The sequence below is a fragment of the Papio anubis genome, chromosome 17 (assembly GCF_008728515.1).
Source record: "Papio anubis isolate 15944 chromosome 17, Panubis1.0, whole genome shotgun sequence".
Lineage (NCBI taxonomy): Eukaryota > Metazoa > Chordata > Mammalia > Primates > Cercopithecidae > Papio > Papio anubis.
In genome coordinates, this window is record NC_044992.1 from 53,754,073 (window position 1) to 53,770,614 (window position 16,542).

General features: G+C 44.7%; 1 long non-coding RNA gene and 1 pseudogene across 1 annotated transcript; one reads left to right on the forward strand and one right to left on the reverse strand.

Moving 5' to 3' along the window:
- LOC101012278 overlaps nucleotides 1-15,620 on the forward strand; it is a 63,555-nt pseudogene extending 47,935 nt beyond the window's left edge.
- On the reverse strand, nucleotides 9,978-11,545 carry LOC116271069. Its single transcript, XR_004179472.1, has 2 exons — nucleotides 10,438-11,545; nucleotides 9,978-10,334 (listed from the first exon to the last, which is right to left on the reverse strand). It is a non-coding gene; the product is annotated as an uncharacterized LOC116271069 (long non-coding RNA).
- Nucleotides 15,621-16,542: the final 922 nt, after the last annotated feature.

The window sequence follows — 16,542 nt, forward strand, 5'->3', positions numbered from 1 at the left end:
AACCTCCGCCTCCCAGGTTCAAGTGATTCTCCTGCCTCAGCCTCCTAAGTAGCTGGAATTACAGGCGCATGCCACCACGCCCGGCTAATTTTTGTATTTTTAGTAGAGACAAGGTTTCACCATGTTGGCCAGGTTGGTTTCGAACTCCTGACCTCAAGTGATCCGCCCGCCTCAGCCTCCCAAAGTGGTAGGATTACAGATGTGATCCACCTCGCCTGGTCTCACTCATCATAAGTTTTTTTGAGATTCTGCTACCATCCACGTTGTTGCACCCATCACTACAGCTGGCCCTCCATATCTGCAGGTTGCTCATCCATGGATTCTACTAACCATGGATGGAGAATATTTGGAAAAAATAAAATATATAAAACAACACAAATGTTTAAAATACAGTATAATTATTTACATACCATTTACCCTGTATTAGGTATTTAAAGTATACTTTGAGTTATATACAAACATTATGTTATTTCATATAAAAGAGACTTCAACATTCAGGGACTTTGGTATCTCTAGGGTCCTGAGCCAATCCCCTGCAGACACCGAGGGACAGCTGTTCACCTTTTATTGCTGAGTAGTGTTCCATGTGTGGAAACCCCATCTCTACTAAAATACACAAATTAGCCAGGTGTGGTGGCCCACTTGCAATCCCAGCTACTCTGGAGGCTGAGGCATGAAGTGCTTGAACCTGGGAGGTGGAGGTTGCAATGAGCCGAGATTGCACCACTGCACTCCAGCCTGGGCTACATGAGTGGGACTCCTGTCTCAAAAAAGTAAAAATGTTCTCTGCAGCAGCTTCTTGACTGAATTCAGCCAAAGTTACCAATTCTTTCTTAAATGGCTTGTAATTTTGTTTTTACCTAAGAAATCTTTAAGAACCTGCCAAATCCTAAACGTTCATTCTTTTCCTATGTCTCCCAGAAATTGCATACATTTAAGTCTATGATCCATTTTGAGTTAATTTGCATATATGATGTGAGGTATCTTTTTCTTGCAATTTTATTTTTATTTTATCTCTTTTTTGTAGAAACAGGTCTGCACGTTGCCCAGGCTGGTTCGGTCCCTGAACAGTGATCCCTCCTGCCTCACCCTCCCAGAGTGCTGAGAGATTACAGGCACAATAAGGAGGCACTGTGCCTGGCCTTCTCTGCAGTGCAGGCAGGAGAGTGCCTGCCGTGTGGTGGCACACACCTGTAGTCCCAGCTACTGAACCTTGAGCCAGGGAGGATCACTTGAACCAGGAGGTGGAGGTTGCAGTGAGCCAAGATGGCACCACTGCACTCCAGCCTGGGTGACAAAGCGAGACCCTGTTTTTTTTAAAAAAAGTGTGTGTGTGTGTGTGTGTGTGTGTGTGTGTGTGTGTGTGTGTGTGTGTATACACTGCAGGGCCCTATTGTGAATTTGTTACACAATTACTGCAACTTAAACAGTGCCACCACCCCACCATATAGCAAGCTAAATAGAAACTCTCTTATGCTAAGGCTGGTTGAGGGCAGTATGTAAGATTAGCATGGAAAGGGCTCTTCATTTAGCACTCTGCCCCACTACTGTCACTGGTTCACATCAGATCTGTTTTACTGCTCTTAGCCCCACTTCCCCTCAGCCTCCCAGCAGCACTTCCCTGTCAGCCAGATCCCTTCCTCCTCTGATGAAGTCCTCTTCATCTGACCAGCTTTCACTTGGTTCTCTAAGACAGTGAGGATCTGTCTGCTTTTTCTTGACCATTAGTGGATAGGAAAAGCTCCTCATTCTCTGTAACCATTTGTCACCAAGGCCATAAAGACATTGAACCTAACGCCTTATGGGGAGTTCGTTATTGAAGTCTTCAGTTTATTACTATATGGCAGCAAAGCCAGCACGAGCCCCGCTCATGTGTAATGATCTTTAATGCATATTGAAAAATCATTCTCAAGTAAGGATAACATACACCTCAGGTCATTTACAGTCCGAAAGGTTTGTCAATATACTTAAAACATTCCTGGGAACAGTTCTAGATTGAAGGAGACTAAAGAATCATGCAGTAAGTGCAATGTCTGATGTTTGACTGGATTCTGAATTTGTTGAAGCCATGTTATGACTGGGACATTGTGAAAATGTGTATATGGACTACATAGTAGACAATGATAATATTAAGTTCCATTGGGGGGTGATAGTATTCGGGTTATGTAGGAGAATGCCTTGGTTCTTAGGGGCTGCACACACTTAGCGGCTTCGGAATGCAGCGGCCAGCGGCCCCTGCAAAACTAATACCGGTCCAGAACATGTGGAAAGCAAATGCGGTAAAGTATTAGCAACTGTTGATTCTAGATGAAAGTTATACAGGTGTTCATTATACCATTCAAAAATGCTTTCCAGCCATCCTAAGGCTTAAAGGAAAAACAAAATGTTTAAAATAAAAAGTTGGGGGCAGGAAAATAATACAAAACCTCTGGGTTCGTGCCTGTAATCCCAGCACTTTGGGAGGCCAAGGAGAGAGGGTTGCTTGAGCTCAGGAGTTCAAGACCAGCCTGGACTACATGGTGAAACCCCATCTCTACAAAATATACAAACATTAGCCAGGCATGGTGGCACACACCTGTAGTTCTAGCTACTCAGGGAGGCTGAGGTGGAGGATCACTTGAGCACAGGAGGCAGGCTGCAGTGAGCCAGATTGCAATCACAGCACTCAGCCTGCGTAATCAGATGACCCCGCCTCAAACAAAACAAAAGAATACAAACTAGCCGGGCGCTGAGCGGGTTTCTGTAGTCCCAGCTACTTGGGAGGCTTTGAGGCGGGAGAATGGCGGAACTGGGGCGGAGCTTCTGCAGTGAGCCGAGATCGCCCACTGCACTCCAGCTCACAGGAGACTGGCCTCAAAAAAAAAAAAAAAAAAAAAAAAAAAAGAAACACCTTTTGTGTGGAGTTAAAGCTGCTGCATAATAAAAATGCTGGGGTAATGGGTTCTGGGTCCATTCCACATGAAGATCTCAGAAAAGCCCACTGCCCCAAAAGTGAATAATACCAGTCCCTTGTGATTATTCCTCTCCAGGTTTAAAGAGATGCCCAGCCGGCACCTGCTGGGACATGCAGTTTTCACCCAAAACCATACATTGTACCCTAACTCATAGGCTTCATGTATCCATGAAACACTCTTCTGTCTCCCCACAGTCTTAATGTGGCCCCACAGTTTCATCCTTTTGGAGGACTCCCAGCTCCCCCACAACCCTGCAGTCACACACTATGGTAGCTGGCCAGGCATAGTGGCCTGCTATGCCTGTAATCCCAGCACTCCGGAGCCAAGGCGGTGGGTCGGTGGCCTGGCACAACTCCCAGCCGCCTGCGTTCCACCACTAAAAATACACAAAAAAATTAGCCGGGCGTGGTATGGTGCCGCCTGTAGTCCCAGCTACCGGGAGGCTGGAGGCAGGAGAATGGCGTGAACCTGGGAGGTGGAGCTTGCAGTGAGCCAGACTGCCCCACTGCACTCCAGTCTGGGAGACACAGCAAGACTCTGTCTCAAAAAAAAAAAATAATAGTAATTATAGTAGTTAACTGCTATTGAGCACCTACTGTGTGCCAGGCATTTTCTAGGTATTGATTTATTTAATCCAAATTCATTAGAGGTAGGTACTGTTATAATGACAAGGCCGAGAAACAGAGATTAAGCAATTTGCTCAAATTCACATTATTAGCAGAGCTGGGATTTAAGCCTGGTCTGGCTGTGGAATCTGTATTCTTAATGACCATGCTATACTCCCTGAGACTGACCTTTTACTCCAGTTACAGGGATTGTCTTTATCTCTGAACTGCCCCTAATAAGCCACAAGGGGTCAAACCCACCAGTCTTGAATTTCTTTCTTCTCCAAATTTATATTTTGAATAAAAATTCAAACATGCCAGAAAGATGAGCATTAGTACAGAAACTAATCAAGATCAGGCACTGCATGTCTGCCTCGCTTCCCTTTAATCTAAAACATTCTCTACTTTCTTTGATCTTTCTTCATGACATTGGCATTTTTTAAGAGTCAAAGATAGTTGTCTTGTAAATGTCCCACAATGTATATTTGTCGGTTTCCTCATGATAAGATTCAAGTTCAGGTTTTTTGGAAAAATACTGCATAGGTGATATATTCTTCCTGCCTCATAACCTCAGGTGGCCTGTAATACTACGTTTGATCACTTGATTAAGGTGATCTTCCAGATCTCTCCATTGTAATTATTTTGCTGGGCAGTGGCTCACACTTGTAATCCCAGCACTTCGGAAGGCCGAGATGGGAGGATTGCTTGAGTCCAGGAGTTCTACACCAGCCTGAGCAACATGGTGAAACCCTGTCACTACTAAAAATACAAAAAAATGAAAAAAAAAAAAATTAGCTGGTCATGCTGGTGCAAGCCTATACTCCCAACTACTCAGGGGGCTGAATTTGGAGGATCACTTGAACCCAGTGGGGGTGAGGTTTCAATGAGCTGTAATTTTGCCACTGTATTTCAGCCTGGGCGACAGAGTGAGACCTTGTCTCATAAAAAATACTAATTTTCCCCTTGGTAATAAATAATCTGTGGGTTGGTACTTTGAGTTCAGTGAAGATCCTGTTCTCAAATGTCTTTTCACCCAAATGTGCATCAATGATAATCCTTGTCTGAACGAATTTTTATTACATTGGTGGTTGCAAAGTGACACTTTTAAAAATTCTGTCATTCTTTCTACATTTACTAGCTGGCACTATTTTGTTAAAGAAAAACTCCCCCTCTTTCTTTTTGAATATCACTCTTCATGGATTCTTCTTTATATTAACTATGTTGTAACTTATTGTTATTATTCTTTTGAATGATGGAATTGTCCAGATTTGACCAGTGCTACCTGTTATTTTTTAACCCCACAATCCAGGTTAAACTATTTTTAATGCCCAGAGTAATTTATATTTCCCACTCCCAACAGGAATTGAGAAAGGGCCTCCAGAAGTTGGGGACTTACTCAGACTCTTCTTAGAAGTCTACCTTCTTCCTGTGTATGTTCAGCCCAAAGTGAGACTTTTGAGTTGGGAAGAGATACTTCTGAATTGGCTACTGGTCAGTGTCACCATTTATTAACCACACCTTTTATTCTAGGCATACCATACTCACTGCCATGGTTACTGTTCGGTTGGGCACCTTTGCCCTCCTTCCTATTGGCCTTCTGGTTCCTACCCAACTGTCCATCCATAAGCTTCAATAACACCTTTTTGCCCACCCCTGTGGTAGTGTTGGCCTGCCTCCTTTACCTACTCAAGTGACCTCTTTACCACTAATTTATTGTTCTCTGTTTTCATCTATAGGATCTTACCTAGCCATATGGCCTGCTGCCTCTGCCAATTTAAAAACAGCATTGAGGCTGTCTGCAAGACAGTCAAGCTGCATTGCAACAGTGCATGTCTGACAAACACCATACATTGTCGTGAGTCCAAATTGCCTGGTGATCAATTATTACATTATTTTAAGTATTTGTTTTTAAACTTTTTATTTATAATGATAAAATTTTAAGCTAATGATATAATTGCTTTATTTTTATTTACTCATTCAGAGTTAAACTCCCTCAATTTCTGAACTATTCCCTTGCTGAGAGTCAGGTTCTCAGTTATGATTACAAAATTTGATAACAGAACTGTTCCATATGCACAAAGGACCAAAACAAAGGAATGGGAAGGCTAGGGAGTAACATTAACATCCACACACTGTGTACTGTGCTGTCTGCTTGGTGCTTTGCCCCCAGTGATAATTTCTTCATACAGTGCAATGTAGTTTGTAAGCTGGTTTTTTTTTTTTTTTTTTTTTCCTGAGACGGAGTCTCGCTTTGTCACCCAGGCTGGAGTGCAGTGGCCGGATCTCAGCTCGCTGCAAGCTCCGCCTCCCAGGTCCACGCCATTCTCCTGCCTCAGCCTCCCGAGTAGCTGGGACTATAGGTGCCCGCCACCACGCCCGGCTAGTTTTTTGTATCCTTTAGTAGAAACGGGGTTTCACCCAGTTAGCCAGAATGGTCTCGATCTCCCAACCTCGTGATCCGCCCGTCTTGGCCTCTCAAAGTGCTGGGATTACAGGCTTGAGCCACCGCGCCCGGCCCTGTAAGGTGGTTTTATATCCATGAGGTCTCGAGTACTCTCAGCCTTGTAGGACAGATGTAGATCCGGTTTTGGTTTTTTGTTTTTATAGTTTTATAAGAATACAAGTGATGCTGTTTTATTTGAAGCCTGAGAGTTTCTGGTTCCGTAACCAGAAATTGCTACCTGGCTCTTCTAATGGAATGGAGGGCTTTTCCATGCTTAGACCATCCAACGCTGAACTTGCTCTGAATTCAAACCTTTCCATTCACAGAACAAATGCGCAAGTGCTTTCAGGAGTTTTTCTGTAGATTAGGTTTATTAGCACCAAATTCATGACTTCTAAAATGTGACTGCTTTCATGTCCAGATAGCTTTACAGGTATCTACCAGTGATACGGGGTGGATAATTAATAATGCTTGGCTACACAAAGTCAGTGGTGCTTATTTTTAAAAACTTTTTTTTTTAAACCAATTATTCCCTTCTCCTGAAGAGGTGGGCAGAAAAGCATTGGTAATCTCCTTTTACAGATGAGGAAAAACAAGATCAGAGGTGCTAAGTGCTGTAGCCTAGTGCCAGGTCTTCTGTCCTCAATTCTGGGTTCTCCCCAAGCCCATGTTTCTCCTTTCTCACAATCTTTATTTCTTCCTCTGACCCTCAGCACCACCCAAAATACTTTTAATTCTGGAAAAGAAAACCAGCTGCACATGGGCACACTTGACCTTCATGCAGTCAGAAGCTTTGGATGGTTCCCCATCCAGAATATTAGAGATAAAATGAAAGCAAAGTAGGCAACTGATAAAAGTTGCTTTTTCCCTTCTGCATTATAGGATCTCAAGTAATGTTTATCCAGAAACTGCTGTCATACCATAGATTCATTGTACATTCAACAACATAGGCATACCATCTGGCAAATTAAAAATCCCTTAACCTACCCCCTGAATCCCTGCCCAAATTTAAGAACTAGGGTGGACATGGTGTTTTTTCCATGTCACATTTTCTGTGATGGGGCTACAGTATGTGGGAGCAGGGAATGGGGTGGGTGGGTGGAGCACGTGCCAGATGAGAATCTATCAGCAGTGGGAGGGGCTTTCCAAGTTAGCATCTCCACCCTGCTCCTCTCAGAGGACCGCCTTTCACTGCATTCAGCTGTGATGGTAGCAAGAACACAGGCACACCGAGGACAAGGAGAGAGGGAGCCTTGTACTCTCTCTGCATGTGAGGCAGGACAGCACAGGGTACGGAGCAGTCTGCAGAGAGGCCAGCTCATCAGGGAAGCAGTTGTCTTCCACCTTGGGCTTTGACTGAGCATTTTTAACTGGCCCTTGTGGATCAATGGAATAATCCTAAGCAGACTTACTCTATGTCACACTATGGAATGTTCCAAGTAGGTGGCCATGTTTTCGAAAGATGTCTTTTCTCCTTTTGTTGTTGCCATTTCGTAGGTTTAGGATTGGGTGTGTGTTTCTCCTCTCTGAATGACACTCGAATGTTTGCTGACTCCTACTCTGTGTGACTGGGATGTACAGCTGGACTGATGCGTGAGTACATCATCTTTCATGATCAAAACAGTCTCTTCTTTTTCACAGCTGAAGAAGCATCTGTAGGAATCCAGGAGGCGTTCATGAAGGTGTTACAGGCCGAGGAAGAAGCACCACGAGCACTGAGCTGACCTAGTGAGGCAGGAGGGGAGTGCCCTCAAGGCAACAGTGACATCCAGCTTGTAGGCTTTGGGAGTGAGCAGCTAGACACCAATAGCCCGAGAATGAAGTTATGGAATTTTTCCGGGTACATCTTTTTATTTCTCAGTAGGCCAAATCTAGATGTAATCCAATGTTGTTACGTTCATTAAACAGCTTTCTTCGATATTGCAAGATGGAGATAGGCCCCTGGGTATTTTGAAAAACAATAAAGAGCCCCCTCTTCAATACCATCCTGACAACCAACTTATGGAAATTTATGAGAAAATAAATTAGAGAAAGCTATACTAACTGGAAAATATGTTAGATGCAGAAATACAGGAAAAAATCGATGAAGTTAAAGGGAAGAAAAACTGCCATGCTTATGCAGACCAGCCTTCTAGGTAAATTTCGCGTAAATGTTGAAAAGAAATTAGAGCACAATCCCAACCACAGGGAAAACAGCCACAAAGATTCAAGTATAGGCAACAACCTGCAGAGAAGTGAACAGAGTCCTCGGGGCCCAAAGGAGCATCCAGAAAAAGGCGCTAAAGGGTGGGAAAGCAAGGCACCAGGAGGAAGAGGGTCACTTTGAGCATTTGTCAGGCCCGAGAAAGGCTCGAGGAGCCGGTCTCAAGGAGGCTGGAACAAGCCACACAGAGCAGAGGCGTGAAAGTTAGTGGAAACACCGTCTACACCAAGCCTTAAGATTTCACCCAGAGCCTGCTTGTAGCAGTGTCTTCTGTGCTGAAACCCTTCTCCATGAAGCTGCCTCCCACCCCTGCAAAGCCCTCCTGAGGTCAGGGTGTAGTCGAAAGACTTAACCCACGCCGTTTTCATTTTAGAAAGCAAAGGCTAAGTTAAAAGTATAGAGGCTGCCAAACCAATCGTGCATTCCGAAAAATGCAGCTATCATAAACTGGCTCAGCGTGGCCCACAGAACACTCAAAGCCAAAAAGAGTCAAAAGTTCAGAAGAAAGACCTCGATGGGCGATGCTTTCGCAAACAGGCCACCATTCTCTGCAGCGAAGAGCCTCATAAATTCCCCTTCACAAGGGGCTTTTTTTTTTTTTATGTTAGGAGACCCAAGTCCTCAGGAAAATCCTTTTCTGGAAGGATTTGCTCCTTCAGAACGTTTTACAGAAAACACTAATGTAAAAGACACAACTGCAAGAAATGCCTTTGAAGAAAACATTTCTATGGAAAACACTACTATGCCAGAAGGCACCATCTCTGAAAACACAACCTACAATCCTCCTCCACAGAGGCAGATTCGCTGGGACTGGATTCAACTTGAGCCAACTGTTAAACGAACTAATCGAGACACAATGGGAATACAACTGCGTGGGCACTGACCTGTCCTCGAGCCCAAAAGCTTCAATTACCCATTGGTCTCGTCTGCAGGTGATCCAGTTTGAAAATCAGCTAACCGAGCAGCTCTGGTCCCTCATCCCCAACAACAATGAGAGAAAACAGAACACTCCCGTTGTCGGACCTTGAAAATGGACTGCTCTGACACCCGTGTGCAAGTGACCTGTGCCAAGCTGATCTCCAGGACAGGCCTCCTGATGAAGCTTCTCAGTGAGCAGCAGGATATAAAGGCATCCAAGGAAGAATGGGATCTGGAACAGTGGAAAACTGAGAACTATATCAATGAGGAAACCGCGAGCCCAGAGTGAACAGAAAGAGCAGAGGTTGAGTGAGGTGAGGACGACACAGAAACATGAGACCCAGATTTGCCATCATTTAGTGTATGCCAGGAAAGTGCCCACACAGGAGAACCTGGGACTCCCAGGCCATAGCTTGTCCTGGTCATGTAACTTCGGCCATGATGGTGATCTCCCACTTTGCTCATGTAGAGGGTGAAATAGATTAGTGCACAAGATGAACTGTAGGTGAAGTGGGGTGGCTCACGCCTGTAATCCCAGCACTTTGGGAGGCCAGGGTGGGTGGATCACTTGAGGTCAGGAGTTTGAGACCAGGTTGGCCAACACAGTGAAACCCTGTCTCCACAAAAATTAAAAAAATAGCTGGGGTGATGACACATGCCTGTAGTCCCAGCTACTCAGGAGGTTGAGGTGGGAGGATCACCTGAGCCCAGGGAGGTCGAGTCTAGTGAACTGTGTTCGCACCACTGTACTCCAGACTAGGTGACAGAGTGAGACTCTGTCTCAAAAAAATAAAAAAAGAACCTGTAAGGTACTCACCTGGAATACTGGGGTTTTGGATAGTTAGCTCTCTCTCTTTTTTTTTTTAATTGTTCTTTTCTTTTTTCTTTTTTTTTTTTTTTAGCTCACAAAAGAAGTTCCAGGATATGGCTATAACAACAAACTCATCTTGGCATTATTTGTGACCGAAATACTAACGACTTTGATTATAATTTTCTGCCTCATTCAGGTAAGGACAACAATTAATTCAGGTTTTCAGAATGCAGTCCTGTCTTTGTGTGGATTCAGAGCCCACAAACGCAAAACCAAAGCCGCTTTCCCACCTGCTGCTACTTGACATTCTTCTTCAGTAGGTTAAGGCTGACGTACGCTTTGTTCTTTTACTGCAGTGGATATTCCAGGATTTTAAAGGATCCTCGCTTCCAGGAGGTCTCTGTGAATTGAAACCAAGTTAATCCCATTAGACTATTTTAAGAAGTTGATATAATAGCAAAATTTTCCCACCCAAAACGATGTCAACAATTGGATATACTCACCAAGTCACCCCTTACTCTGCCACTAATTTATTTCCTTGTTGCTGAAATGCTGAGAGACGTATAATCTCCACCTCACGGAGTTGTCATCACCCTGGAGAGGAAGGAGACAGCCAATAGAGAGAAGTATTGTCTTGTAGACTTATTAGGTTCACACAGTATCGTCCTTCTCCAGTGTGTAAGGTGTTGTCTAAATAGGTCCAGTTAAAGCACTACAGAGTAGCCATCTTTTAAAAAAGTTGATGGCCACATTTTTAAGTTCACAGGGGACGGGGAGCGTTTCATACTCCAGCCCTCCTGAGCCTAGGCCCTCTGTGAGATGTGTCACCATTTCTTGGAGACCATGTGAGACATTCGCCCTCGGATCAGAGATGCTCAACCTGCATTAAAATGTCTAAAGCCTACATGTGGCTACTCTGAAGTCCTGTTCACAGTGCCCATTCCTGGAGCTTGCCTCTGTTTGCCTTTTGTTCGATTACACGATCCCAAGAGGCCACTGCTAGCATATTGGAAGAGTGATTTAATAAACTGCCAACCTTGACACTATGCTACCAATCCAACCTTACTTGCCTCATTTACCATTTCCATTATTGTGGCAGTCCTCCATTCCAGCCAGAGCAGCCTCTCACCATACCCCAGTCACACCATCCGCATTTCTGCTTTTGTGTGTCCATCTAAAATGCCCTTATTTCACTCTGCCTGTGGGAATCCTATGAATCTCTCAAAAGCCAACTCAGGTTCATCTTCTTGACACCTTCCCTGAATATTCCAGCCCTCCTGAGCCTAGTCCCTTTGTGAGATTTGTCACCATTTCTTGGACACCATATGAGAGACTTCAGAGGCTGAAGTGGGAGGATTGCTTGAGCCTGAGAGGTTGAGGATGCAGTGAACTGTGGTCATACCACTGCACTCTAGCCTGGGCAACAGCGAGACCCTGTCTCTCAAACAGCTGCCACCAAAAACTATCTTGGGATTTGAACAGGATTACATTAAATTTGTAGATTAATTTGAGAATTGACATCAGTACGACATTCTAGGAACGTGCTATCTCATGTCCTGTATTCATTTCTTGTTAATGTCTTTCAGAAGAGCTTTAGTGTTTCCATATATAGATCTTTTTTTTTTTGTTTTTTTTTTTTTTGAGGCCAGTCTGGCGGTGTCGCCCAGGCTGCAGGTGCAGTGGCCAGATCTCAGCTCATTGCAAGCTCCGCCTCGGGTTTTGCGCCATTCTCCTGCCTCAGCCTCCCGGTAGCTGGGACTGCAGAAGCCCACCACCACCTCGCCGGGCTGGATTTTTTTTTATTTTTTAGTAGAGGCGGGGTTTCACCGTGTTAGCCAGGATGGTCTCGAACTCCTGACTTAAGTGATCCATGTCGGCCTCCCAAAGTGCTGGGATTACAGGCTTGAGCCACCGCGCCCGGCCCCATATATAGATCTTATACATCTTTTGTTAGATAAAAGATCTTTGCATTTTTGTTTCTAAATACTTCATACATTTGTAAATGGGATCTTTCCTATTGAATTCTTATTACTTCCAGTAAAATCTTAGTTGATTCTCTTAGGCTTCTTTAGCTAACATTTATCATCTAATATGCAAATAATGATAGTTTTGTCTGTTCCTTTCCAATACTTCTACTCTTTCCTTCCTTTCCCCTTTCCTTTTTCCTTTCTTTTCCTTTTTTTTTTTTTTTTTTTTTTCCTTCTTAGGGCCTTGTTGTCACCCTGGCTGGACAGCAATGGTGTGCTCTATCTCACTGTAACCTCAATCTCCTGGGCTTAAGGGATCCTCCTGCCTCAGCTTCCTGAGTGGCTAGGACTACAGGCAGGCAGCTAATTTAAACAATTTGTTTGTAGAGAGAAGGTCTTGCTATGTTGCCCAGGCTGGTTTTCCTGCCACTTCAGAGGAAGGACTGAAGTTTTCTTTTTCTCCTACTTTTAAGAGTTTTTATTAGGAATTATCTGTTGAATGTTATCTAAAACAGTCAATAAAATGTATTAAGTGGTAGCTGCCTGCAAGACCCTAAGTTAGATACAGTCAGCCTCTTCATCAGCATGTCTACATCTTCAGATTCAACTAGATGAGGCTGAATATCTGAAGGAAAAAAAAAAATACAAATAGAAACTACAATATAACAGCTGTCACCGCTGTCCAATATCTACACATTTTATTAGTGATGACTTAAAGTACGTGGGGCAAGGCATGGTGGATCACACTTATAATCCCAGCACATTGGGAGGCCAACCTGGGCAGCATAGTGAGACCTTGTCTTTACTAAAAAAAAAAAAAAAAAAAATAGGTTTGGTGATATACATCTGTAGTCCCAGCCACTCAAGAGGCTGAGGTGTGCGGATCACTGGAGCCCAGGAGGTTGAGGCTGCAGCGAGCTGTGATTGTGACACTGCACTCCAGCCTGAGCAACAGAGGGCAATCCTGTCGCTAAGTAAATATGGGGGGGATGTGTGTTGGTTATATGCAAATACTGCACCATTATATGTAAGGGATTGAGCATCCACAGATTCTGGTATGGTGTGGGGGCGGTATCCTACAACCACTCCCCTGCAAGATAGCAAGGATGACTGAACTGTGGAAGAATCAAAGCTCTGTTAAACAGCATACAATTCCTGTCTTCAAACAAGTTATCTCATCAGGTAGATGAGACTTATAATGAATAAAAGGAATGAATACAGATTTGGAGATGGTTGTTGTGATGGATAATCTTAATTGCATTTTCTTCCAAAACAGATTTATTCTCACCGAAGGTCATCACAAGAAGATGAAGAAGGAGTCTCAAGGTAAATATTAGTCTGGTAATTTTTTTTTTTTTCTTTTGAGACGGAGTTTCCCTCTTGTTGCCAGGCTGGAGTGCAGTGGCGCGATCTCGGCTCACCACAACCTCCACTTCCCAGGTTCAAGCGATTCTCCTGCCTCAGCCTCCTGAGTAGCTGGGATTACAGGCATGCGCCGTCACTAGTCTCGTGATATTTTAATTAGAATTTTAGAATTAGAGGAGAGCTTAGAACTCTGCCCTCATTTTTCAGTGAGGAAACTGCCCAAGACAGGACAAATACTTAGTTACCCTAATGCTTAGCCTGGCTCCAGTGAAATTAGCTCCCCAGCCAAAAGCTGAGCTGGCTGGAACTAACAAGGACACATCTGTTGTCCCCAGCCCTGTGGGGAGGGACAGGAAGGGGAAAGGTTTTGGTGCCTGTTCCTGCTGATGGTGGGCATCAGGCCAGGCCAGGGTCTTCTTGGAGGCTCTGGGGAAGGGGTAAGGAAGGCCACCGGGTGTGGGAGTGAGGGCACTCGTCTCCTTCAAAGCTGATGGAAGGTAGAATATGTGAGTCCTTCCTCGAAAGTGGCAGGAAACACTACTTTCTCTTTTTTATTTATTTCTTTTTTTTTTTCCTGGATCCTAGAAGTGAGGAAACACTATTTTCTCATCTTACTGGTTTTTGGGCCCCACTCTATTCCTTTTATGCAAACCTCACAGAATTTTAACTAGAAAGGCCAGGTAGGATGGCTCACACCTGTAATCCCAGCACTTTGGGAGGCCGAGGTGGATCACTTGAGGTTAGGAGTTCGAGACCAGCCTCATCAACATGGTGAAACCCCATCTCTACTAATCTCCACTGAAAATACAAAATTAGCTGGGCGTGGTGGCGCAGACCTGTAATCCCAGCTACTCAGGAGGCTGAGGCAGGAGAATTGCTTGAACCCAGGTGGTAGAGGTTGCAGTGAGCCAAGATCGCACCATTGCACCCAGCCTGGGGAACAAGAGCAAAACTGTCTCAAATAAAAAAACAACAAACCAAAGAATTTTAACTACGAGAGACCTTAGACAGTATTTCATCATTTTATGACAGGAAAACTGAGAAAGAGAAAGGGAGAATTGCCCCATGGTCACACAATGCACTCTGGCTTTTTCTATTTTATTCAAATTCAAAAAGAATATGTTGTCCTTTATAATGATTTCACAGCTCACTCACTCACCAGCGACAGCCAGCCATATGAAGGCTGTGAGATAGATAACTTGGCTACCTGCACTCAGGCATTTGCTTGAGGTGATGCAACTTATAGAATAAAGTATCTAGAAAGAAAAGAACCACTTCATCTCCCACCCCCCATCAAATGATGCCTGTGAGACTAAGTCTGAAGGGGACTGATATAAAATGCTTCTGCCCAGCATGGCTGTGCAGTTTATTCACTGCACAAGGGCACTTGGCCAAGGAGGTGACTGGGACTGAACATCCTGCCGATGCTCCATGCTGAGCCGCATACAAAGTCCCCCTAGTATATTGTGGGGCCCTTCTGAACAGACATGGAGAGTTTCTGAAAGTCTCACATGCATGGGATGATTTTCAGGACCCCAGGTATGTGGTCTGCGGTGGTTCTTCTCACTGTGATTATGGACTGAGGTACTCATTTAGTCCTAATAAGACCAGAGAAGTACATTGTGAGAGACGTGGGAAATGGCAGCATCGCTCACTATCTTGTGCATGTGTCTCCCCAGGGGCATTTTCAGATTTCTGCCATGTAGGAGATGCTGTTCGCCAAGTGAGACTCAGGTACTTTGGAGGATTCATTGCTGTGGCCAGGGAAAGCACAGGACATGCAAAATTAATACTTCCCTTTCTATCTTCTAGGATGGCGCTTTCTCATTCAGACAGCCACTGTGGCTTAAAGATATGTACAAACCTCTCAGTGCCACAAGAGTAAATAACCAGGCAGAGAAGCTGCACAAGAAGTCATCTAATGAGGAGGAGATCCTCAGCAGGGAACCTGGGTAAATGACGGGCCCTCACAGTTCCCAACTAAAATGAGGAGGGGGTGAGAAGCTTAATTGCTCCTTTCAAGAATCAAAACCTTGGCATTGTTATTCTTACCCCAGGGACAGCGAAGCCCCAACAGAGATGGGGGAGGAGAGTGAAGCCCAGTCATAGGAGGAGAAAGAGTGACCCCAGCCCGCCTCAGGCCTCCTGCAAAAATACGTAGCATAAACAACAAGGGCCATCAGAAAGAAAAGCAGGACTGAAGCCAGCGGTCCACGCATCCACAGAGGCAGCGGGCAGAGGAAGCACAGCGCCGTCGTTCCCTCCCTTGTTTCCCAGTCTTATTAGTCACCCAGACCTGAAAACATATCCTCAGGGGTGGAGATTTTACAATTAAATACTGTTGTTCTCTTGTTCTCGGTGCCCTCTCCCTTGGTTCATCAAGCACCAGTCATAAAATACCACATACTTGACCTCCTGCCCACAGGCGACCTCCCACCTCCTGGCCTCTCTCATAGGATCACTGGGCCTGCCTGCACTGTGGGGCCAAGCCCCATCTTTTTCCCAAGCCCTCAAGCCCACGCATGAATGTTCATCCAGACTTGGTGGGAGCTTTTCACCCTTACAAGATGGCAAAAGGTTCACTTGGTTTTTTAAAAATTTGTTTTTCTTTTTAAAAATCCCAACCCTTGGATAGCAGGGAGATGCTGGAGGGGTAAGGTCAGGAAGATTATGTGAGAGCAGTAATTTCCCAAGACTGCCCTCTGCGGGACTGTATTTCAGAAAACACACTGGTGGGGCTACCTCTCCATTCACATGTACTGCCCCAGCCTCTCCCCATCCCCCGCTGATGCACATCCATAGCTGCACTGTTCCATAACAGCAGTAGAATGCTGCAGAAGGCCAAGGATTCCTCCAGTCCACCTTCAAAGAAAAAGTCACTAATCACATTTGGTAGGTTAGGGAACATTAAACACATTAGTGAGCAGAAGAAAATCTGAATGAACAGGAATTGGTAATCTACCTAACTGAACACAGATGAACTCAGGCAGTTGGTAACAGGAGGTAAAGGACGGCGCTAACTGCAGAACAGCTGCCCCCCACCTTCCCAGGAGCAGTGTGACTGGGAAGCAGCCCCGTGTGCGTGCTGGTAGCGGTTCTAAGCAAAGTGAGCCACCCATCAGTTCCAATGAGTTTGCTGATGCTGGACAAAAGACACCTGTTGTCTAGCTGCCTGCCCCAGTTATCTCCAAAGTTCTTTACTGAGAATGAAAAGCATCTTTCTCTGTGTAGTGACTTCAGTGGGCCAACAAATATTTGAGTTTAAAGCACAAGACT